The 25,029-nt window shown below is 31.5% G+C and overlaps 1 protein-coding gene across 5 annotated transcripts in view; it reads right to left on the reverse strand.

Annotated features, from left to right (window-relative positions):
- Positions 1-25,029, reverse strand: part of LOC127277890 (protein sickie) — a 157,317-nt gene that overhangs the window by 15,851 nt on the left and 116,437 nt on the right. The window lies entirely within an intron of this gene.

Genomic DNA, 25,029 nt, shown 5'->3' on the forward strand with positions numbered 1-25,029 from the left:
TCTAGTTTTTATTATTTACCTTCTGTGTCAAACGTATGTCTTTAAAATTGATTGAAAATTTCCTTCAACTTTTTTCTTGAAAAAATGTACCAACTTTTCTCTTTAAAATATATGTATTGTTCTTTCGGTTAATAGTTTCAGTGTCTCATTTTATTGATCGTTATTTTTTTATTCGTGTTTTAAACATAAAGCACTTCTATTTTTGTCGGAAGAATTTAATTTGAAAAATAATTATTTTTATGATGTTTCATTTTGCCATGGCCACAAATTCAATTATGTATGCTTAACGCTACTACTCGGAGTAAAAACAAGACCGGAAAGCAATGGCAAAAACTCCAGAAGTTCGTAACGTGAAACGCATTTGCATTGAAGTGCATACAGTGATGTGTCTGTTCTTCAGAAGGGAACTGAATTCTCCCTTCCGACATAAATTAACTTCCCCTGAACATTGAAGGCTCTGAATTGAACCGCGGATACGATTATATTTCATGAAATCTACATTTTCTCATTGATTTTTCTTTTTTGAATTTTTTAAAATTTTTAATAAAATAAATAATTAAAATTATATGACTACAATGAATGCGATTAAATCGCTGTAAAAGGCCTTGTCTTGACTTGATGTTTCATCAGCATAATTCTAAAGACTGGAGTTTGATCGGTAAGGAGAAATGCGGAAAAGACTAGTCAATCGATAAACGCACGCGATATGTTTACAAGACTTACGATGTAATGTCTTGAGAATATCTCTGTGGTTTTCGCACGAAGAGTCGGCGGTTTCAGTGTGCGGTTTTCAAATGTCATCATTCGAAAAATATTCACCTGCATATCATCGTACCCGCACCAGTCATCAGGAAAAAAAGGTATATCATATTCCTACTCCCAATTTGACAAAATTACATATTCATGTTTCATACATTTGCGACATGCAATATTCTGTGAAATCTGATGGTATTGAAAATGCATCGAATAATAAGTTTTAAAAATAACTCTGACTTTCGGGAAAAAATAAAAAAGTAGTGAATCGTGTTTTGTAATTGTAAATCAACTTGTTCAATTATTATTTTTCCAGAAGTATGAATTTGTTTTCCAAGGATTGAATTGAAATTTAATTTAGCCTCTATTATGAGATTGATTGAGTGATTTTCTAATTGGAACTTCTTTTCAAATAATATCAGTTTTCTCATATGACGCTGAAAAAGCAAAGGCAAAGGCTTGCCAAACATTTGTGAAACAGACTCATATACATTATTTGTGACCAAGTGTGCGCGTTTGAGAGACGTGGTTTACGATCGCAATCCGTGAGTACGCATTTTATATATGTATGAGGTACACGTGTGAGAACAGTGGGAGAGCTCAGGAGACCTTAAAGGCCCCTCTTACACTCCTCAGGTCATGCATGGTCGTCGTATTGCTGGCTAGTTTAATATAATGTTTCACGAAGCATGGAGCCTTCTGTTGCCTGCCTGGGAACTGTTACCCCAGTTAACTCGGCCCGTAACGCTCGTATATGCATCTCACTCCAAAATTTACTTCCCGTTTATTTTTCACTTTATTAAACTAGAGGTGCATCTCTGTTCAAGGGAGCCTTTATTCTTTTTTTTATTTTCTACTCACCACCATCAGACTTCCCCATTATGTCTCGAAGAAATTATGGGAATTTCGACAGATTTATCTTTACAATTTCGCCTTCTAAAATTAATGATGGGCGTGTAATGGTGTCGAGAGAAGTTTATCATTCAGGCCCACTGTGTCATTTGTAATGGATTGATATTAAAAAACCTATTTAGAAGCTGTGGGCCTTTTTTTTCTAAAAATGTAAAACCAAAAGATTTTTCTATTATTTTGTTCGTTTTTTGTATTTTTAATAAATATTAAAATTAACGTACAGTATACCTACATATTTTTTAAGAAAGATAAACTGATGTTTTTTTTTTAAATTAAGATTTCCAGAATAGTTCACTCTCAGACATTGAACTTTGAAAATTGATTCTAATTTTCACTTCTGTCGTAATAGTATAATGTTGAAGTTTATTGTCACTAATTGTAAACTTGCCCATGAAGTCGATTAGAAATAAACAATGTTTTATAGTATCCCTCATAGTTAAAAACTTATTAAACTATTAAAGACAAGAAAAAACTTTTATCAGTTAATTACTTATACAAAATAATTTTCGCTTTATAAAATATGTTAGTTCTTAATTTTAATTAAATTTTATTTTAATATAATAGAAGATTTATTATATTAAAAAAAGTCTAACTGATGGATATTCAGGTTGAAAATTAATTGACCTTTTTCTGCAAATTCTTGGTCAATTTTCTGTGTTATTACTTGGCACCACATGTGTTTTCTAGACAATCTGGAGGCTTCCAGAGTCATATAGATCATTGACGACCTTCTTTGAGGAACGCCCTGTGTATTTGTGTTGGCATGAATGCATCATGCATGACGCATATACACATGTTTCTCCAGTGTTCTTTTTGAGCTCTTAAACTTATGTTTCAAATCCCCTCAAGAACCTAGAGACCATCGACATCTTCTGTCCACAAAAATATCAATTTACAAACCTGACGTCTTTTCTTTATCGAAAACCATTTCTAATCTAAATATAGATTTCGAAATGCCCGTTAAATCCAATGAACATAAAAGTGGACCTCCAAATCCCAGAACAAATATAATATGATGAAGTCAATAAAAAAAATGCATCCAAAAATATTTGCTATTTGTTTCAAACGGTGAAGAATCAATCATTGTGGTTCACAAAAGTAGGCCAAAATTTTGTTGGTCTGTGTTATGGATGTGCACTCAAACCAAAGTATGGTAAGAAAGCTCCGAAACCGAAAAAATTATCTATTTCCTCACATCAACTGTAGTTCCCCAAAAACTTACAGTTATTGGGAGGAATAATCATATAGTACTTGCGGATGCTTAATCGTCAGCTGTTTCTTAGGACAATTTATGGGTTTACAGTGAAAATAAGAAGAAACTATTTCCCATGTAGGTACTTTGAATATTCTTAATGATTTTGAGAACAGTTATAATCATTAACTAATGTCTTTTACTGTCTTAATAATCATCTACTAGGCTTTTAGATAAAATTGATCCAAACGTCAAATAGACTCGTACTTTATTTTACATAACTGAACTTTCTCTCCGCGACTTATTTTCAGATAGATGAATCTATTTGAATTTAATTGCAGTATTTTTCTGGGTGTGGCAAATGCGGTGAGTATGTATATATTTTATACTGATAAAATAAAAGCAGCAAAAAAAAGACTCGAGGAAGTGCTTGCAGATGTCCGAGAAATTTTACACTTCACTTATAAATGCCGCACTGAAACTGAATGCAGTTAGAAGTCTTGAATTAATTTGACTAATAAGTGATATCATTCGCTTGGCTGGCCAGGCTTATACCTTTAACATTAATCAAAAGCAGATTATCAACAAGAATTCTCTATTTAAAAGCAATTAGTTTATTCCTTTTTCTCTCTGCTAAACAGAAACTTTATTTAAAACAAATAAGACACTTTTCTCTCTTTTTTTATGACAATAGAATTTTTTATTTTTTGATACAAATAATAATAATAATAATAAATTTTATTTTTACCCAAAATAAAAATTATAATTATTTTGGAATTAAGTATATAATTATTTATTACTGAAATATTTACGAAAACAGTTTTGTCAGCAACTTTTTCAATTTAAAATAATGAAATTGAGTTTTTAATTAAAAATCACAGTCAGAATCAAGTTAAAAGAGTTTCAACAAGTAAAAATGAACTTTTTGATGAAACGTGTTTCTCACACTTGATTATTCTGTAGTCGTGTTTCTGTTACTTGAGAACGTTCGTTCTTCGTTGAAAACTTGAAAACATTCTTCATTGTAGACATATGCGTATATGCAAAGTACACGGAGCAAATGAGATCACGAGTAGAATACTAAAATAGGTGACAAAGAGAAGGCTAAGTTTGAGACCTTTTTCAAAATACTATTATGTAAGGCACCTCTATTTCCAGAACCTATTTCAATATTATAAGATCTTTATATAAAATGTATGTTTCAAGAGTCGTATATAGGATTTTCTTATATAGCAACGATCCCGTCTTCTTATCGCGCAAGCCAAATGATAATGAAAATGAAGAACCAGAATGGGATCGAGATAAAATAGATTTTTTTCCTTTGTGAATTTAGAATACAAAATTTTACAATGCATACTTTATTTTTATTTCGAATCTTATTTTCATATCTCTTCAAGATTTCGTTGATATAATTAAAAAAATTTTAACTCTCGTTTTTTATTTTTTAAATATTTTTAAATTAATTCTCCTTCTCTTAGAAGAGTATTATTTGAATATATATAATTATGAAAAGATGATTATCAAGATATTAGAAAATGTCTGTAAAGAAAAACTTTTTAATATCTCTTAGCAAAAAAAATTGGGCACACCAAAAATTGAACTGGCTCAAAACAAGACACAAAGTAGAAAATATAATGGAGACGTGAGAACTGGTTGCAGGTAGTTCAATAGAGAAAATAGAGATGTGTGTTTCTTTCATTTAAAGTCAAAAACACGTTTTAAAGTTTAGATTAGGTTTTTGGGATCACTGGGGGAAGAAAGGCGACGTTACAAAGCCATTAGTAAAATTGTTGAATATTTGACCACGTTCCGTAGATTTAGTTTAGATTTTACATTTCAGAGGCACGTCCATGTTAAGGCGTGAAGAAATCTCCTTTGTCCTCATAGGTGTAAAATGTATGTCTCTTTAAATTTATTACAGAAACTTTAAAACGAAACAATCTCATGAATATGAATGAAAAATATTTTTAAAAAAATTATTACTATTATTATTATATTATTCAAAAAAGTAGCATACGTTTAAGATTTGCTATTGAAATTAATGTGAATCAAAACAGAAAATCTATAAAAAAGTAGAAAATAAAAATTTCGTTGCTAACCATTCCACCAATTGAAAAATAAAAATAAACAATTTTTGATTGAAATAAAGAAACAAATAAACATTTTTTTATTTTCATATTGTTAAATTGTTTAACATTTTAGGTTTTAAACGTTAAAAGTAAAATGAAAACTTAAAAACAAAGAAAATAAACGTAAAAAAAGAAAATAATAAAAAGAAAAAACTTTAAAGAAATGATTCTTTATTTATTCCATCAAAAAAGAACTCGATTTAATTTTTTTACAATATTTTTTACTTTAATCCCAGAAATTAATTCTAAAGTGTCCTTTTGATGGTTTTTTAAATCTATGATCCTGTTAATTTATGCAAAAGAAAAAAAAGAAAACATAAAGGAAATTCTTTCAAGATTTTTCAACTCCTACGATTGATTAGTTGATTATTTATTCGAAGTATGCAAATGAACCAAAGAAGGTCCAAGTAAATGTCTCCAATTATTCAATATGGAAAAGGAACAAGACTCCCGTTTAACCGCCTGCGTTTCATTATATTATTATTATTATTATTATTTTATATGTACCCACAGCATCAAGTGGTTATGAGCTCAGCTTATAAATTCATGTGATAAAGTTTCATGTTGAGTCTTATATTAAAGCTTGAAATAAGTTTTGATTGAGAATGATATGTCATCGGATCCACCCACTGGAGAAAGACTCTCAGTAAAGATTGGTGTGGTTTATAAGCGAGGGAGAAGGCGAAAGTACAATTGAATATGCCCGCATTCAAATTTATTCAATGCCCGGGAAAAAAGGTCAGAACGATTCGAGTCCTGCCATCACGATGTTCGTGATGTTTGTGACAAGACTTGCTTTCTTATACTTATTTCAAATTATTTTTCTTCATGCAATTTTTGAAAAATCTCCCAAAGAAAGTTAGTGATTTGAGTCTCAAATGAAAGTCGGACGACTAAACTTTTTACTATTTATTCTATGAATTGAATTTCTTATCAGTGTTAAGATATTTGAAAAATTCTTTATTCTGACTTGAGTTCAATTTTTCCAAGTAACATTTTTATAATGTTTCGAAAAATTTTCCTGATAATTTTCAACTGAATTTCGTTGAAAATATTTTATTTAGTCTATAATACGTGAATGCACTTATACTGAATTTAATTTGACATTACATTACAATTATATTGAAAATTCAATCGTTGTTCTGTTGCAATTTGCATTGTTCATGTGAAAAAATTTTCAACCATAGATTTATATTAGAGAATTATTTCTTCCCATGTATAGATGAGTGAAATCTAGAGCGGACAATCAACTTGTAAACAATTGTTTACCGCAAGTAACCAATTTAATTATTTAAAGACTATAAAGTCTGATTTAAAAAAGTAAAATTACCTGTAAAGAGGGACAACTTCTGTGTCTGTATTTTCTGGTGGCGAGTTCGTACCAAGGAATGACACTCTGAGGTTTCCTCGGTCTAACAGAGTGGCTAACAGCGTGTTCGTAAAGTGGTTCTAAAATTGGAATTGTTCCGGACAATCTTCTGGGAGAGTCATTCAATAAACGATCTTTGGAAACGTTTCCTCTTCTCGGAAGAGTTGCAAATCCTTGACAATCGGAAGCACTGATTTCCTCTTCTGATTCCAAAGAATTGTGCCTGGTACGCGAATTTTTTGAACTCAAAGTTCCACTAAATACACTGTCAGTTCGTTTGGGCTGCAATTGCTCTTGGGACAGCAACTTCTCTTGTCTTTCTCGACTCTGCGTCCTGTGCAGGTGTCCCTTGCGGATGATATCGGTTGCGTCCATCAGATACAGGGGAAGACAACCATCCAGTTGGGTGTGACCATTAAAAATTGCCTCATCATGACGACTCACGTCGATTGTACTCATGCACGACCTCTGAAGACTTTCCGGAACCCTTTCTCCCTCAAGGACATCCTCGCTCGACTTGTGTAAAGGTCTAACGGCTTTGTTTCGCCTGCAAGGCAGAGTACCGTATCTTCGATCATCGGTCCGATTCTCCTTTAACGAAACCCCTTCTCTTCTTCGAGAAGAGTCGAAAATCCTCTCAGACGCTCGACGAAAGAGTTGAATGTTATTTTTCCGGAAAGCGTTCCTCTCCTTTCTCGACGGGAGAAAATTGTCAACTGCCTCAACTCTCACACGATTTCGACGAATCGTGCCGGTGAGCAGTGGACGATTCATCTGTTCATCGTCACTCGAAGATGCTTCTTTGGTCATTTTCTCGTATCCCAGATGAAGTCTTCGCTGATCCCTCTTCTCTAGGGCTTTATTAATCGTCAACTCAGTTAGAGATTCACTGATTGCATAAAGAGAATCGGTCGACTCAGTGGTCGTCGAAGTGGAACCTGTCGAGTGTCTGCACGAGCTATCAATCGAGGAAGATCTCGGCAGAACCTTCGGCGGCAGTTTCCCGTAGGAATTGGGTCTCGTCTTCAAAATCCTGGGACTCGTGGGAAGGTGATCGACGGAAATTAGCGAGGTCCTATCATCGTCACCGAAATGCGAGGAGATCGGCAACATCGGAGCCATGTCTCGTTTTCTGTGAGCTGGATTTTTCGCGATTTTGTTGATCACTCCGTAGGCGGAATTATTTGAGTTGGATCTAAGCTCCTCGTAGCTCTTGTCGATCTCGGCGATGTTCCTGTTAATGTCCTCAATGTACTTGGCAGTGGTTCGATAAAGATCACCACTGGGCACATAATTACCATCGACGATCGGACGCTGATCGTTTTTCCGGTCGGTCTTCAAAGTAGCCACATTGGGAATCGCGTAGATCGGCTGCCTGCCATTAGGCTCGCTGTTATCGACCATCTCGCACGATTGTGACCTTGTGTCCATTGAGCGACTCACGTTTGACTTGACCGAGCCTCTAGACTCGGAGAAACGATCGTCCTCCGGTGTGCAGATTATTCGACATCTCTGCTCGACAACTCGAAAGGCTTCAGTCGGCTCGTAGAGATTTCCATTCTGAAGCTCTTGATCCGGAAGGACCTCGACAGTCTTCTCCTTACTGAGGAAGGGGTTGAGAAATGTCTCCTCAAGGGGGACCGAGTCATAGACACGATCCTCCATTCCATTCGCAACTGGATCTTTTTTTATGGGACCCCCATTAGAAATGAGTCGATCTTGCTGCGGCCACTTTTTACTCGCGAAGGTGTTCAAGGTGATTACCTCCTGACGAGGCTCGGCTTCCCTTTTTGGTGTCTTGCGCAGAGTTCCGTAATTCTCGAGGAGTTTGTCTTTTCCTACATCCGACCATCTGGGCAACGCCTGAGTTTGATCGGGAACAATTGGTATTTTCGAGACACCAGAAAGAGCGTAGGGTCCATCAGCATCTTTGAGAAGTTCCTCGGAATCGGATCTGTAGACGGCTCGAGGTCGACTGCGACCTCGAGACCTTATTGTGGCATATCCGTCGTGCACTCTTCGGGAACACACATTCAGATCCATGTTCGATTTCAATGAAACGTTATTAAATAGTTACTGACATTCTTCATACTATCGTCGATGCGATCTAGCAAAGCGGATCCAAGTTTGCGATCACGATCACGATCCTGGTTCACTCAACTATGCGAACCATGGAAATGTTGTTTTCTACGCCGTACGAGGATTCTAGTCTCACGACAATTTCCTGACACATTTTTTCTGATTACTCGTAACGAGACTACCTGAAAACAAATTGTTTCTTGGGTACTTAGGTTGAAGGGATATTTCTCGAGAAAGTCTCGTGTGTGTGTGTGTGTGTTTAGGAGTTAATTTTACGCGACAAAAATTCTTAAATTGATAGAAAGTTAATTGTCAAAACTTATCTTATTATCTTTTGATACAATAAAAATTCAATTAAACTTTGGAAAAATTTTCATTAAAATAACGAGCATAATTAATTTACAAGTGCATGATTCATTGGGAATGTTTACAGATTCTGCAAGAATCGACGTAAATTTACGTTCCATTCAAAATTTCGTACATGCCATCCTTGAAATTCTGAATGGAGAACATTAGGTATGCAAACGATTTGTAATTTCTCACAAATCGCCTCTCAAGTAGACACACACAAGATTTCTCGATCGTTCTCTCAATTCTCAAGATTACTGACCCAGATCATTGAAACGATTTTGAATTCAAAAGGACCTTTTCATCATCACCATTTGATGTTTCAAAATGTATATATATATATATATATATAAAATGTTCCTATTGCAATGCCTGATAAGAAAACTCGATCTTTCAAGTACTTAAAGTGCCGCGATTTATTAACGATATTAATTATTATCTTTATCTCAATATAGTTATTGAGATGGTGCTTGACAAAATCAATTGACAATAAATATTAATTTTTCCCCTCTTCTAAACCAACGATTATTAATATTTGACGACAGAAAACATTCAATTACCACGCGTCGAGATCATTACATTTATTTTTATTTATGCCTCCATTGTTATACATATTTGAAATTTATTACTAAAACAGTAATAAAGAAAAAATTCGAAATATTTATGATTTATTTCTCTTCATATCGTTACTCTAAATTGTTAGTCAATTCTTATAAATATTCTATTATATTAATTTAATGATTTGCTTCATCAATTGTCGGTGGAATTTTCAAAACTATTCGATAATTCATTGTTTATAAATCCTTAATTTTTATTGTTCGTTTTCTATTTATTATTTTATCACAATTATAAAATTAGAGTCTGATAACAAAAGTGGATAATAATTTGAGTACGAATAAAAATGAGTCAGAATATTTTAATTGATTAATCTATTTAGTAAAGTCATTTATACTTTTCTTGTTGTTGTAAATTTAAATAGGGAACAAAAAAGCCAATTTATTGTTATTTATATAATCGTTGATTTAGAAAAATTTAATTTGTACTTCCTAATCTTTTTTTCAATTTAAAAAAATTTTTGAATACATAATACTTCAAGGTGTGCAAAATTATAACATCTTCAAGCCTTGAACTGCAAACATTGCGCTTCTTTTTTTGACGTGAGACAATACTTCAAGACTCCACCGACTTAATTTCTATTCAAAATTAGACGAAATGTCAATAATTGACTAAATAAACAAGAATATATGACATAAAATTTTTACAAAGGAGAAAATGAAACCTCAAATTCTCTAGAAAGTAAAATCAAAATCGTCTTTCAAAACATAAACTCGTTTCTTGTGTAAATATATGTATCATTTAAAAAATTACTTATGAAAATAAAATAAATCTTGTTTTTTCACAAAAGGAAAATTATAAAAAAATGAAATAAAATAAGCTTATTAAATTAAATTATTCAGTATTGTAACTTATAAAAATAAATTATTCAACTTCGTTACTCATAAAAATAAATTAGCCATAAATTAGCCTCGTTTTTTTCAACAATATTCAAAATAGTATATAGTCGCACCTATAAAAATAATGCATTGAGCCAAACATGTAAAGATTTTCCACCTGACCGCGACTTTGTCGAGTTCTTGGAATAATTCATTATTATAATGAATTCACGATCGCTTAACCAATTATCTGACAATCGATTCAAAATACGTGACGCGGAAAATGCACACACCAAGTAGTAATTCTGCATTTACAGCATCTGGGAAGGCCCGAGGCGTATCGAACGTTTTGCAAGAAGAAAAAAAGGAGGAGAGAGAGGAAAAAAAGCAGAAAGGAATTTATTATATGTCTCGTAGGACGTCATGAGGACGTCTATATTTAACGATTAGCTAATCAACACTTACAAGGTGCATCATTGCAACTCACTTGATGTTTTAATGAAGCTTCCAACTGCCCCCTGTAAAATCACACATCGACACTTATGTAGAGTGAGAAACCAAATGCATTCTACAAACCACATGATACAAAATCAAAAGCCTCGAACTTGTTCCTCACACTTGGAATTCATTCAAGAGCCTTTTGATAATAATTCAGTTTCCATTGGCCAACCGACAGCTTCCTATGCCGTGAATTTATTTCTTTCACTTTATTTTGTCCCCTGTCTAAACAGACAGAAGACAGAGATTGAAAACTAGCAGTGATTCAAGGCGAAGGCAATTTTTTGTCTATTTTTTTTCAAATTTGCTGGATTTATTACTGTCCTTACTATTCGACTCATTCGGGTGTTTTTTTACATTCTGAGAATAATTTCGACGCCTCTCGTTAATATAATTATTGAAATAATAAAACAGGACAATTCTTATTGACATTTGAGTGCAATAACATTCCTATCCAAATTCCAGTGCAAGACAATGCTCATTTAAAATCGACTACAAAACAATATTTATTGAAGCTAGCGAGTAATATGAATTTTACCATACGAAAAAATTTTCTAAACTCTACACGGTCAAATTGAATCGTTTTATAATTTTTAATTATTATCCCACATTTTTGTGCGGAAATGGGATAGAGATGAAGAAAGAAGTCGCGTTATAATTTGGCATTGGAGAAGCAATAAAATTAAACATAAAATAAGAAACTATAAAGTAAAGAGAAACAAGAGAGTAATATTGCTGTTAATTATTGACTAAGACTTTGTTTTTGTCTACTTACAAGAGAAAGGCTTTAAGTTCTTTACGATTAGGGCTGTTTTTTCATCATCAGCTTCCTCAAAATTTTTCCTCAGTCACGCGATCAATTTCCTTCTCATTCGGTTCAGAAACTTTCGCGGAATTTCTATCCCAATGCTTACTATTTTATGTTTGAAATTTTTATAGATTCAGAAGAAGAAATTGTGGGTTTCAAATTATTTTTAAAGACACATGTTTTTTATACGATGTACAACTATTGTCTTGAACATTTTTTACGAAAATGCGTACTTTTCGAGATATTTGCAAGCTTCCATATACTTGTTGAACACCCGCAGTTTACAAAAGCGGAAGTGTGGTGCCCTGCAGGTCACTATTTCTTTTTCCACTGGAGTAAACATCGCTGGAAGATATCTCTTTATTTATGAAGATGCATTTGCCTGATGCAGGTGCATTCAACAAGGGGGAGCACATGTATCTTGCGCTGGATGATTCATAAATATTTAACTTGAAGCCTCGAATATGTTTAGACTTGCCAATTTCCAATTCTTTCTGACTCTCTTTTGCAATCTTCCATTTTATCCATTATTATTCGCAACAATTTGTTGCTGTACGTAAATTTTGCACAGAACGCAGAACATATGAAGATATTATAACGTCACTGAGATAAGCAAAAAAAAGGGGTTCAAGTATGAAATGATCCGACGACATATATGCCAAAGTTAACAAACCGCCTCGAACGGATATTCAACTGTATACTTAAAATTCAAATAGGTTACTTTGAATACTACAAATATTGGAAAATACAAACTAATAATACAACGTGAAATTGCAACTAATCTTGAAATATCGGCATCATTCTAAAATTACTCCTTAGTTACGTAACCAGTTGTCAAAATTTCCAACACCCATTTTGAGAAAAACTTGATACATCGATATTATCATCAAGGTCGTAGAAATATCTACAATAGACTTTAAAATAGAAAAAAACTTGAGGAACTTAATAATCTAATAATAATTCGATAATTCATCTGATAGACTTCAAAAATGAAACTAAAGACTTTTTTGAGTACAGAGAAATAAAGTCGTGGTATTTGTGTGGTACGAATTCTTAACGATGAAGAACTCGACGTTGTGTTCCATCCACTTTTTCTCTGACTCCTCGTCATTCCTTGGATCAGAGTCACTACTCGGAGTACATTTCTCTCGTTTCTTCTTGTGATTCTTGAAGAAAAAGAGACGAACCTTCCTTGCAGGAATTCATCTCTGCAGTCGACGCCAGAAAATTCTAAGGTGCAAATCACTGTCAGAAGGCCTTTTTTTACTTCTAGAGGATAGAACTCAAGCTAAGATTTAGTTGATTTAATCAAGCAATAAATTATTTAGCAAACAGTAGCGTTCAAAGAAAGACTGATAAATCAGCGGAACAATAAAGGAAAACAAGCAATAAAAGTTGGAAAAATTAAAAACAAGAAAAGTCAGGCAACGTAAAAAAAGTGTCATAAAATTGAATACATATATGTGACGCTTTACGGTGAAAGGGACTTTGGAGGTAAAAAATTCTAGGTTATGTATAATTTTTATATGATAATATGAATTATATATTCTTTAATTATATTGATAATAATGAAAACTGTATTTTCCAAATGAATAAGAAGAAATTTAATTTAAATAGTCATAAAAAGGATTTTTAAAAATAATGAAGTAATAAATTTAGACTTTATTATATAATAAAGTTTTAATATATTCACGAAAATGGGGTAGAAAAATAAATTTATGTATAAAATTAAGCTTTTTTCAGAAAATATTAATATTTAATCATTTTTTAATAATATTTTTTTTCTCTTAATTCCAGAGAAAAAAATCTAGATAAATTCTAATTGTCAGTATATGATAAAATAAGTTTTTCTCTGCCTTTAGATATATTCCGGAAGTCAGAAAAAAATCTGAAATCTAGTTACTAGTTTAGTCGTTGCTAGATAAATTCTTATAGTGGGTAGACTCTATAGAAGATATATTTAGAAAAGAGCATTAAACTACTTTCCAGCAGCAGTTATTCTAAAGATTTAAATTTTTATAGTTTCATTTTTCTTGTCTATTCAAATTCAAAAAGTTTAGACAAGTCTGCTATCAATTTGAAATTCACACTAAATCCATACTAAAAACGAAATTTAATAAATTCTTATTGATTCAGACTTAAAAATTTAGTTCTCAATTTTATAACAAGTTTTAAAACATTTTTACTAAAACTTCCGAATAAAAAAGTTGTTGGAATGAAATATTTGTTAATAAAACCTGAATATAAAATTGAATTCACAATATAAATGTCAAGATAACAAAATATGAAAATAAAAAAATTAAATAAGGACTAAAAACAGGCAAAAAAAATATCTAAAAAGTTGGCTTTCATCGATTCAGAGTTGTCGAGATATTTTTGTAATTTTTTTTTCTTGTTTTGACGACTCTCGAAAGCCAAGAGGCCATTTCATATTGAACGTGACATTATGGACCGGGTCGAAAGATTGTGCACCATCGCGATTGAAGTTGTTTCGCAACACATAGCGATTACTTGATCTGTAGGAGGAACAGGTCCTCGAATCAGTTCAAGACACTGGAGATTAAAGACCTGTCGAAACTGACACTACATTCTATCGAGACCTCTTGGATATTAAATATCAATATCCCGAAACATCCCAATGATTCGAGATTCATAATGTATATATAATATTGTTTAAAATGAGGAAAAAGAAAAAATATTACAAATCTCAGAATTTGAGACTGAAAACTACGACTCAAAAATAGCGAATTAAAGATCTCGGACAGCATTTTTGTAAAATTTATATTTCCCCTTGGGATTTTATTTATCAATTTCTCTTGAATCTAAATTTTATTCAAAATGATTCAGGAATAATAATTTTTGAGCTTAAAAATGTTTTTTTTTAATTTCATGGAAATATTTGAAAATCATAAGAAGGACAAATAAAATACATTTAATATTCATCCTAAAAATAGAAGAATCAATGAAAAACATGAATCTAAGGTCAAACGACCATTTTTTACAAATATCGATAACTGTAAAATGAAACAAACGACCTCGTTCTCTCTATGATTGCATAAGAATCATCTTGGCCAGTTCTTTAAATGGTGACAGTTGAATATATCAGAGTTACAGTGATTCTCGTCTCATTGAACACAACATTAATATTATTTTCAGTGGCAAATGCCATTATGAGACAAGTATATATGAACATGCATATAACTCTTATTATCATGACAATAAAAAAATAAATATCCTCACGATGACAATTTGTGGAGTTTAATTCTCTGACTCTCTCGACATCGTGGTACCAAGATCCAAGACCAAAGTGAACAGAAGACCCCGGCTTCTTGATTGAAGCCAATTCTCTGACCAATCCTCGTGCTTGCTTTATTAAAACTCTTGTCGTTGTTATTTTGTCTTTTCTCTCTGCATTTAATGTAGCGTTAAGTATCCAGTCTCGTAACAAATATCTTCTATTTCTAAACAACGACGAAGGACGAAAGAATGAGAACTGCTCTCAGGCTGCGAAGTCAGAGATAAGGAAACTTGAATTTTTGCTGATCTCAAGTTTGCGGTTCTTCGTGGGAAAAACGCTTGTGAAAGAGTCTTTTATCTAAGTTTACGATTCGTGAATAATATTTCTAACTGAACTCAATTCTGACAATATATTTTTCTTGTATTTTTCATTCTTTTAAACAATATTTTTTTCTCAAAATCTTTTTGTCTTTCAATAAAAAAAAAAAAAAAAAAAAAAAATTGGGTAAAAAATGAAAATATTTACTAAAAGTTTTTAAAATTTGTTACAATTACTGTAATTTTTATATATCATTCGCTGAAACCATTGGAACCACTAACCATTTACGATTCTTATCAAAATCGCAATCATTGAAAATACCGCCCAGTTAAACTAAGTTTGAATTAGAATTACAATTTTTACAATTAATAAGGTAAGACTATTTAGAGCAATAGTTTATGGGTCTTCACCTAGCCCCAAGGCTATGTAATTACAAATTATTTATTTTTCAACAAGTTTTAAAATATATCTTTTATAAATATATATTTAATATTTTAAAATCCACGAAACCCTTTATGTAGGCGCTTTGCACCTGCATCTCTTACTGTTTGATGCTTTATAATCAATTTCTAAATCCTTTGTCAGCAAGTTATTTTGCTATTAAAATCTGAGAATGCAGAAAAGTAAAAAAATAATTACAGAAGCAACGAGAATAATCCGAGTGGTTTCGAAAGAGATTACAAGTTGAGATAATAATGACGATATTGTGATTATCGAAACTTTTGTGGCTGTATTAAGAAAGGAGATCCAAAGTATCTTATTACAGTATATGCAACCTCGAAAAGGAGAAAAAAAATTGGAGCTTGTCGATACTTTATACCCAGTAATGTGAAGAAACTAATAAAAATATAAGCGGCAAGAAGCCGGTCCTTATCCCAGAAGCTGAAACAAGATAGAGAAGGCTACCTTCCAAGGACAGAGACGATTTCTTGGTCAAGTAAGAAAGAGGATGGTCAACGACTCAACGAAGACTTGGATAATCCTCTCGGTTCTCGTTGATGTAATTGGCCTGCAGGAAACTGAACCTGGGATGCAATTCAACAAAAGAGAGCAAACTCGACTCTTTCATTTCTACCAAGTGGTCATTTTACTTTTGAACAACTCTAAAAAAGGTGACAGTCAATGCATGGAAAGAAACCTTTTCAATGTTTTCAAAACGAAAACCTGTTCCGTTAAAGGGAGAAGAAAAGTTAATGATTTATCATTTTCATGAAAATGACATCAATCATTGTTCAAATCAATGGTTTTGCATCGACTTTTTCCGATTCAAACGTTTATCAAGTGGTAATAAAGCAGACGAGACACTTGGGAGATTCGAAATCTCAAGAGGGGATCAAGAAATAAAAAAAATCTTTGCAAAACTTAGTCAAAAATATCATGTTGGGTGTCTTGTATTTTTTTAATCTTTTTATCTTTCACAAACGTTTACGAGGTATCGCCTCAAGCGTGGGAGAAGCTGGAGATGAAAAGGGAAGGCAAAAAATAATCCAGGCTACTATATAGCGGAAGAAAAACATCGATACATAAACGTGTTGCTCTCAATAAAAGAGAGCCTGCAGGATCCGGGCCAGGCCCTCAAAAGACCTGCACTTGCATTTGTGGAATATCCTCCTTTGTTGAACACAACCGTTTATTGAATCCGATTCACATTTCAGATATAGTTTTTTAACAGAAGAAACTGTTGCAAACTAAAATTTCAAACAAAATTCACTAAAGACTAAAAAGTAACTAATTTATCAGATATAGAAATAAACATTAATGCAGACTACAATTAAATGTATGAAAACTTTCTCCGTATGATTTGAAATTATAAAAATATTGTACTTAAAGATAAAATTTGTTTCTAATTGATAATAATTTACAGAGATATTAGGATTCGATAGACAGTTACGCTCATTTAATGCATATGATGAAAGTGCTCATAAACATTACAGAACCATATCAAAAACGGTTTAAAGCTCGATGAAAAGTGCCTTTACGTCTGTATTTATGAAAGGTATAAAAAAAATGCGAGGCTGAGGTCAATGATAACTATTTGTAGGAGTAACGATAATCATCTTCAACTTGACTGTTCGTTGTTGAGAAAACAGGTAGTAAAGTTATTTGTGGAAGAGCCGTTTCCTCATTTCTATTAGTGTCACAAGAATTTTCTAACATCTTTCTATATACATCTGAATGCAAACCACGTTTTCTCTCTTTAATATCAGACAATTCATATGCGTATGATATGTAGCTTTTGGAGTTCATATTTATTTATTCATATATTTACCAGAATTGTTAACGCCACAAACGTCGGGGTGTGTCCTAATGACTTTTATAATGCGCGCGGGATCAATGCGAAACTCTTGGGTTATTCTGTTCCAGTTTTATTCTAAACAAGTTCCCACAAAGCAATTTTTTTATATTTTATACACATACACATCATCATCATCATCATCATCATTATTATTATCAATAATTAAAATTTAATAAAAAAGTCGATTTTATTTGTAAACAAATTTTTATGGGAATTATAATTTGTAGTTGTATCAAGATTTGTAAAATTGTTGCGTTACTGTGATTTATAAATTCTATTCGAGGGGTCTGTAAAGACATGTCTACACACTCAACAGGATTGTATGCCAATCACCTTTCAACGGAATATTAATAAACCAACCCATTAAGCCTCAAAGAAAAAGCAAGGGTCCTTCGTACATATACAGCGGTTCATTATTTGTTAATTAATTTAATGGAATTAAGGGGACTTTCTGGTTTAGAATTGACAAAAAAGGAAGGTTTTAAAACTTTTATTGTAAGAACAGTTTTAGAGAAATTGTAAAAACTATTTTTGGACATTGTAGCACATTGCGTAGAGAAAATTTAAAAAATATGTTTGAGTGTATTTAGTTCAATTTCATAGCTGTAGGTGGCGTCTTCCAAAAGATACCTTTTTTTTGGTACGTTAGATTCCGGGCAACCTGTAATACATAAATTCAAGTTCCAAACGGGAATCTCTTCATAAGGATTTATTCTTGTGCCTAAACCTCAAAAACGATTTTTTTTAAAGGTTTTTTTATTTTTTATGTACATTTTTCTCAAAAACTCGCAAAAACGCCGTGTTTTTGGGTCAATTTACCTCCATATAAAAACACAGGGGGTAGAAATATGAGTTTTTAGAGGTTTAGGCACCAGTTTTTTAAATAAAGAATCGAAAAATTTTTAGGATTTCAAAATCGGTTCGGTAGATTTCGAGAAAAGCTCTGTACCAGTTTGAAAAATGAGTTTTCGAGAAAAACGCATTCAAAGTTTTCATAACATAATTCATTGAGTCATGAATATCAAACAACTTTTTATTACAACAGAACTTCGTATCCAGCTGTTTTTGGGGTCGCTGATTACGAATTTGATGTCCGTTTTGGAAAATCCAAAATGGCGGATCCAATATGGCGGACGAAAAAATAAAAATTCAACCGGATTTGCTTAAAACTTGCGACCCCAAAAACCCCCGAGTAACAAGTTTTAAGCAAATCCGGTTGAATTTTTATTTTTCGTCCGCCATATTGGATCCGCCATTTTGTATTTTCAAAAACTGACATCAAATTCGTAATCAGCGACCCCAAAAACCCTCGAGTAACATGTTTCAAGCTAATATCAATAAAAGAGGAACACCAAATATGTAAATAAGATAACTGTAGATTATTGTTGAAATACATACCGTCATAAATATTGTTATAACTTTTGTTTTTATACATATTTTTTAAAAAACGTTTTGGGACAGTAATTATATGATACTATGGAACATTTTTAAGCAAAAAAAAAAAAAAAATCGATTTTTTTGAAATTCTAAACCAGAAAGTCCCCTTAATAAACACAATTCACAATTTTCAAATTGCCACTACGGATATTAATATTTTAACAAATTTCTACATTTGGTATGAATAGAAAAAGTATTTAATCGAATTTAAAAGAAGACAAATTTGCAAAATATTCTTAAGATTTAACGGTACATGTGCTTATTTAAATCGAAACTCTACCTTCTGAAATACGTTTTTTTTTTAATTATTATTGGAATCTCATCACATGAAGAAATTTTCTAAATTCGATAAAATTATTCAATTTTTAATTTCATTATAAATGAAACAAAAAAGGAAAATAAAATATGTTATACAAAGTAATAAACACCAAATTAAAAGAATCATGTTTCTAATTGATTTCATGTGATAAAATGTCTACATTAATTTGTTTTCGCTTGTTTCGAAAAGTCTTAGGTCTTGTTTAAAGGTGTTGAAATTTACGAGGAATAAAGGGCAGAAAGATATACGGAGTACCTTATGTAAATGTAAAGTTAGGCGACACGAGCTCAGAGAGCATGATTAATTGTGAGCACATATCAGAGACAAGAGCCTGTATACAATATATATATATATATATATATAAGACTTTAAAAAGACTTGGTCAATAGAATTGCTAATATAGCCACGTAAATACAGTTGATTCAGAAACTGGGCCAATCACTCACTCATTGTTGCAACGACAATCACTCGAGTGCTAAACGACTTACACATTTGCAAAAATTCATTTATATCATTTATTACTCTATATATGTATACATCAGCAGAAGGAATAATTTTCAATAAGCCAACTGCCAACATTAGTTTCAACTAATTATGATAAATAATTCTTAACTTTTCAATTTCGTATTCGAATTTTGCAAGAATTGAGAAGGTGAAAAAATTAAAATTTTATAAAATTAATTTAATAAAAAATTAATTATGCCTAATTAAAATACAATAAATACAAACCACTGACGATTGTATCTAACATTTGGACTACTATTATATTGTTGGCTCAGAACGAGAAACATTTTAACGCAAACCAGATTCTGAGGGGATCCTTTGAAAATTGGAAAGCAGACATTCAAGCAGAAAATAAAATGGGAGAAGGGATTACATAAAGAAAAGGATCCCGTCCGGCTGTTTTAGATATGGGTGAGGGAATTTGAAGGAACAAACACTCCAAAATTTAAGTCTTGGAAAACACAACATTGACCGTTTCGTTTAAAAGATATAAGAGTTTAAAAATTATTAATTTTGAAATTAATGCATTGTGAGAAGACAAAATCGTGAGTGTAATAAACAGAATCTTGAAATTCTATATAAGGGAGAAAAAAGCAATAAAAAATACAGCAGCGAAATTGCTTTTGTCACCTGTGACTTTATTTTTATGTTTAGGAATAAAGAGAAGATTTATGAGGAAATAATTTTCAAGCTCTTATATTGGTGTAAAGGGAGAGAGAAAATGAAATCCGTAAATTCAAAGTTGGATCTTTGTAAACGCGGAGTCTGGGACCTTCAGAAAACTACTCTCGCGCAAGTCATTGTCCCCCACGAGAGCATTGTGCGATTGGGACCTAAACCTGCCACGTTTTTTTTCAAAGATAGCCTTAGCGTGCTATTATTATTCAGTTTGTTTCTGTTAGGGTGTGTTGGACCCTCGCTCGAAGGACTTAACGACTTCGAGGGTCGAAAGAACTACTTTATGCACGACTTTCGAAAAAAAGAAAAACAAGCGGAAGGAAGTCACGGTCTTTAAAACAGACCTCATTAAAATACGAAACAAGAGATTAGAAGCTAAATCTCGATTTTGAGGCTATAATCCAATTTTCTCAATTCAAAAAAAAAAAAAAAACATAAAATTATTTGCTGACATTTTTCTAGTAAAAAGAACTTTTTCCTGAAAATAGAAAAATCGGTTTTCTAAATTCCTTTCCATTTGGAAATTAAGAACACTAATAATTAATATTTATTTATTTATGTATGTTGAAACACAATGCAAAGTAATTTTTTTTACTTAATAAAATTTTCTTAACGACACATTTGATTCGATTTATCAACTAAAAAAATGTCTCTCCCAAGTGTTGATCGCTGAACATAAAAACAAGTCTCTCAGAACTGTGATTAAAATAATTGTGATAATTTGAGTTTTTTAACGACCGACGAGTATATTATTATTTATCTAGTTCGCATAATTTACATGTATTTTATAATGGTGGTGATAAAAGGAGAAAAATAATTTTTGGAACATAGGCGATTTTAATTGAACAATTCCTTTGAACGATCATTTTAATTAGTCTGCTGTAGGAGAATTATCCACCACTTGAATTTATTGAGAGGGTTTATGTCGTCGAACTCTGCTGTATACTTTGACGAGATCGATTAATAAAGATCATTATGGTCCTTAACTGAGGAATTTCTTCAACATCTTTCCGACAATGATGAAATTCAATCAATTCCCCGAGACTGTCACTTCAAAATACAAAGCAACATAGATTTTTTAATTTCAATAGGACATAATAATTGAAAAATTATAAAAAGGAAAAATAAAGAAAAAATTAAATAACAGTAAAGAGATAATTTCGTGGTAAATTTTTATTTCGATTGGAAATATTTTTCTATCTTTCCATTGAGAATGAATTTCACTAATTTTCGATTTCGATTACAATTGTACAAAAGAATAAAAAATAATATGTATTCTGTAATGACTTCTGAAAAGTCAATGGCAGCTCAGAAACCATAAAAGTAGAAACGGGAAAAACAAAAGGAAAAAATATAGTCACAGTAAAACGTTCGAAGAATGCTAAATTTACAAGAGTTCTCTGTCACAAGTTTTTGTTTTTATCCCTGAAACTTTCATGCTCAGATTTTGAACAAAATTGAAAAATTTTCCAAAACTGTAATGTTCAAACAAACTTAGTTTATTGAAAATCAAATTGGATTAAATTTTTTTTTGAAAATTCTCTACTGCAAATGGATTGTTTTCCAGGTAACGAGAAGAAGAAACTTATCTTATCTCCTTATATGTATCGAAGACATCTACCGATACACAACAAGTCGCAGATCAGCCAATCACATCTGTAAGATCTCAGAGATGAGGAAAAAAGAAGGAAAGAAAAGTGAAGGAGTTAGAGTCTCGACTTGAGAGATCTTTTAACATAATACGTTATGGCTTAATACCTGCATGAGATATATTGTTCCAGTAATTCGTTTTGGTTGAATCTCTGATATTTATTCGATACACATTCAGTAAAATATCTTAGGATCACGATCCCTATATATATATATATATATATATATATATATTCTGTATATGATATATATATGTATCATCTCTCATCATTTACGCTTCGCAGAAATCACGTCTCAGTAAAATGATATATGTGAGATGATCTAGAGCAACTGCACGTCAAGATCAATAGGGCACTTCATCACGATCTAAAATCAATTTTGAAATTTACGCCTTCACCGTTTTCGCTTCCGTTTCAGATATTTCACATAAAATTCTACTTTCTAAAATTGTGAGAAAATTAATACAATTTTCGACGATAAATAAAATTTACAAGAAGTAAATAATTTAAAAAAAAGGAAATTGAACACAATTAAAATTTTTTATCTTTTTTTTTTAAGAATTTGACGAGTTTTTGAACAAGTTTTAAACCAAGTAAAAATTTTGAATCTTCAAATACCACAGAAAAAGATATGTGTCTGAAGTCCAGATCGTTCAAAAAAATTTCATTTTTTCCTTTCAGAACCGACAAAAATCACAATTATTATCCAATTTTTATAAACAATAGCTTATTTTACTCAGTAAAACATTTTCTACAATCGTAAACTTTTTGGATGGTTAAAAATATGTTGTTAAAACATTATTTAATAAATAGAATTTCTATATACATATTATGTTAGGGCTTCCACTCTCTTTAAATAAATATTCTTTATTTTTCATTGCTGTAATAATTTAAAAAAAATATTTATAGACCAAAAAAATGATTTTTTCCATTTGAACGTTCAGAACTTGAGACACATGGAAAAAGTAAATATTTTAAATTTGTTACATCTTATAATTTAAATACTTAAAATTCAATTGACTTAATTCAGTTAATTCAAAAATTCATATAATTTTTCAACTTTTGTTGTAATTGAATTAATTTTCTTGAATACAAGTCGATTGATTAAAGATGTAACAATTTATACTCTTTTCTTCCAATGACATTTTGAGACATTAAATGTTTATTGACAGGTGTTTCTTATTTGGACTTGAAAATGTGTTTTCGATTAATTAATAAGACTCGAGTGAGTTTATAAAGGTCGTATTCAAATGAGTAGTTCATAACAAAAAAAGTACTTTTTCTCTCTGTCTCTCTTTTATCAGACACAACTTTTTAATCGAAATTCTAGTACACAGTCGATAATTGAGCGATAGTTATTGTCCTTTTTGTATGCGGAGTCTCGCATTACGTACTTCCGTTTTATTTTAACATTTACAATCCATGATAGAATTCTTTTACAATTAGTCAGCAATTTCATGCTCTTTGAACGGAGTTTCTCTAATTTAAAATTTAGTTAATTTATAAAATCCGATAATAATTCACCTTGCAGAGAGAATTTGATTATGAAAAGAAAAATAATTTCATGTATCCTAAACTTACACAAGAGACATTATTGTTATTAACGTATGGAATTTTTTAAAATTAAGAAATACCCTAATTACTATCATTAACTGAAGTAATTTTTATTCTGTTATATCACGAGTATTTCATACATTACTGCTTATCAGTTGTTAATGAAATTTTCCCGTAAGATTAAATATGAGTTAAAGTTGAAAAAATTAATTAAATTTAAAAACTTTTTTTTTGTAATTTCCGAGGTAATTTCTTAACCTTGGAATTTAAAAAAATTCGTTAATTATTTAAATGAAGTTTTAATTTTGTTAATTGTTGAAAATTTGAAGTAAACTTTTAAAAAAATTTTTTATAGCGAATGTTTAAAGGTCAGGCATTGCAAGCATTCGCAAAACTACGCATGAGATAAAGTAGAATCAAAGGTCTCAGGTTCGCGATCCGGGTCAATGAATCTTAAGAATAAACAAATTCTTAAACTCTAAGTAAAAAAAATGAAAAATTACGTTTTTAAAATTACGTCTTCATTGAATCCACAAGGTTCTGACAGTCTGTGAATCCTTAAAATGTCCTTTCCTCACTTGTTATTGACACTTGTTATTTCTTTTACAAACCCACTCTCGAAAAAATATTTAAATTTCCACAAACTATTTCTCACAATAAATCCACTGAATTACAATAAAACATTCTTTGACAGTTTCACAGCAATATCCAAAAGTCAAAGTTTGTTTTGAAAATCACTCAGAATTGTAAATGAAACTTGTACGCAGGCGTGTTGGCAAATTTGAATTTTTCGCGGGCCGAAAAACGAGGTTTCGCAATTTTTCTCTCTCTTTCTCTGACAAAGCACTATATAAAAATAAATATGTATATATATAAATATATGTTTGTATATGAAACGCGGATCACGTCTCGGCGCAGACTGCAGTGTTGACGATCACTATAGTAATCCCCATCCGGACACCGTATACAGTGGAAAAGATGTGGAAAAGAACGTCTATTGGTTGAAATGCTGGCCTGGGCACAATGACCCGCTATGTAGAAACGATTGGTGCGATGCCAACGAGCTCTAACGAAAGATCGCGATCGTGTATCTTCGACTGCGCTCTTTGAAGGCGCGTACTTTTTAAATTCCATCACAATAATTACAATTCTCTAAACCCATTGACAATTTAAATAAATAAATCAAACATTCAATAAAAATTTCCATTAAAAATCCAATTATTAACTAAAATTCTTTTAAAAACGTCTTTACCCATGTAGCACGTAATATTTCAGTAATAATCAGTTTTTATTTGGCAGACATCTCTACTATATAGTTATTCTTTCAACAAGTGACAATGTTCGAATCTTCAAGTTTCCCTATAATAATTCTGTTCAGGGAGCAGTATCCTTGGAAATCATCGTCATTGTCAAAATCATCTTTTATTTTTCAGTTTTGAATCAATTTCAAAATATTCAACTTTTTACGTTAAAACATTGCCAGCCTATCGTTGACGAAATTGTATAGTAAATAAT

This window comes from Leptopilina boulardi, unplaced genomic scaffold, assembly GCF_019393585.1.
Source record: "Leptopilina boulardi isolate dan_hultmark-lab unplaced genomic scaffold, ZJU_Lbou_2.1 LbouV2_19, whole genome shotgun sequence".
In the NCBI taxonomy this organism is placed as follows: domain Eukaryota; kingdom Metazoa; phylum Arthropoda; class Insecta; order Hymenoptera; family Figitidae; genus Leptopilina; species Leptopilina boulardi.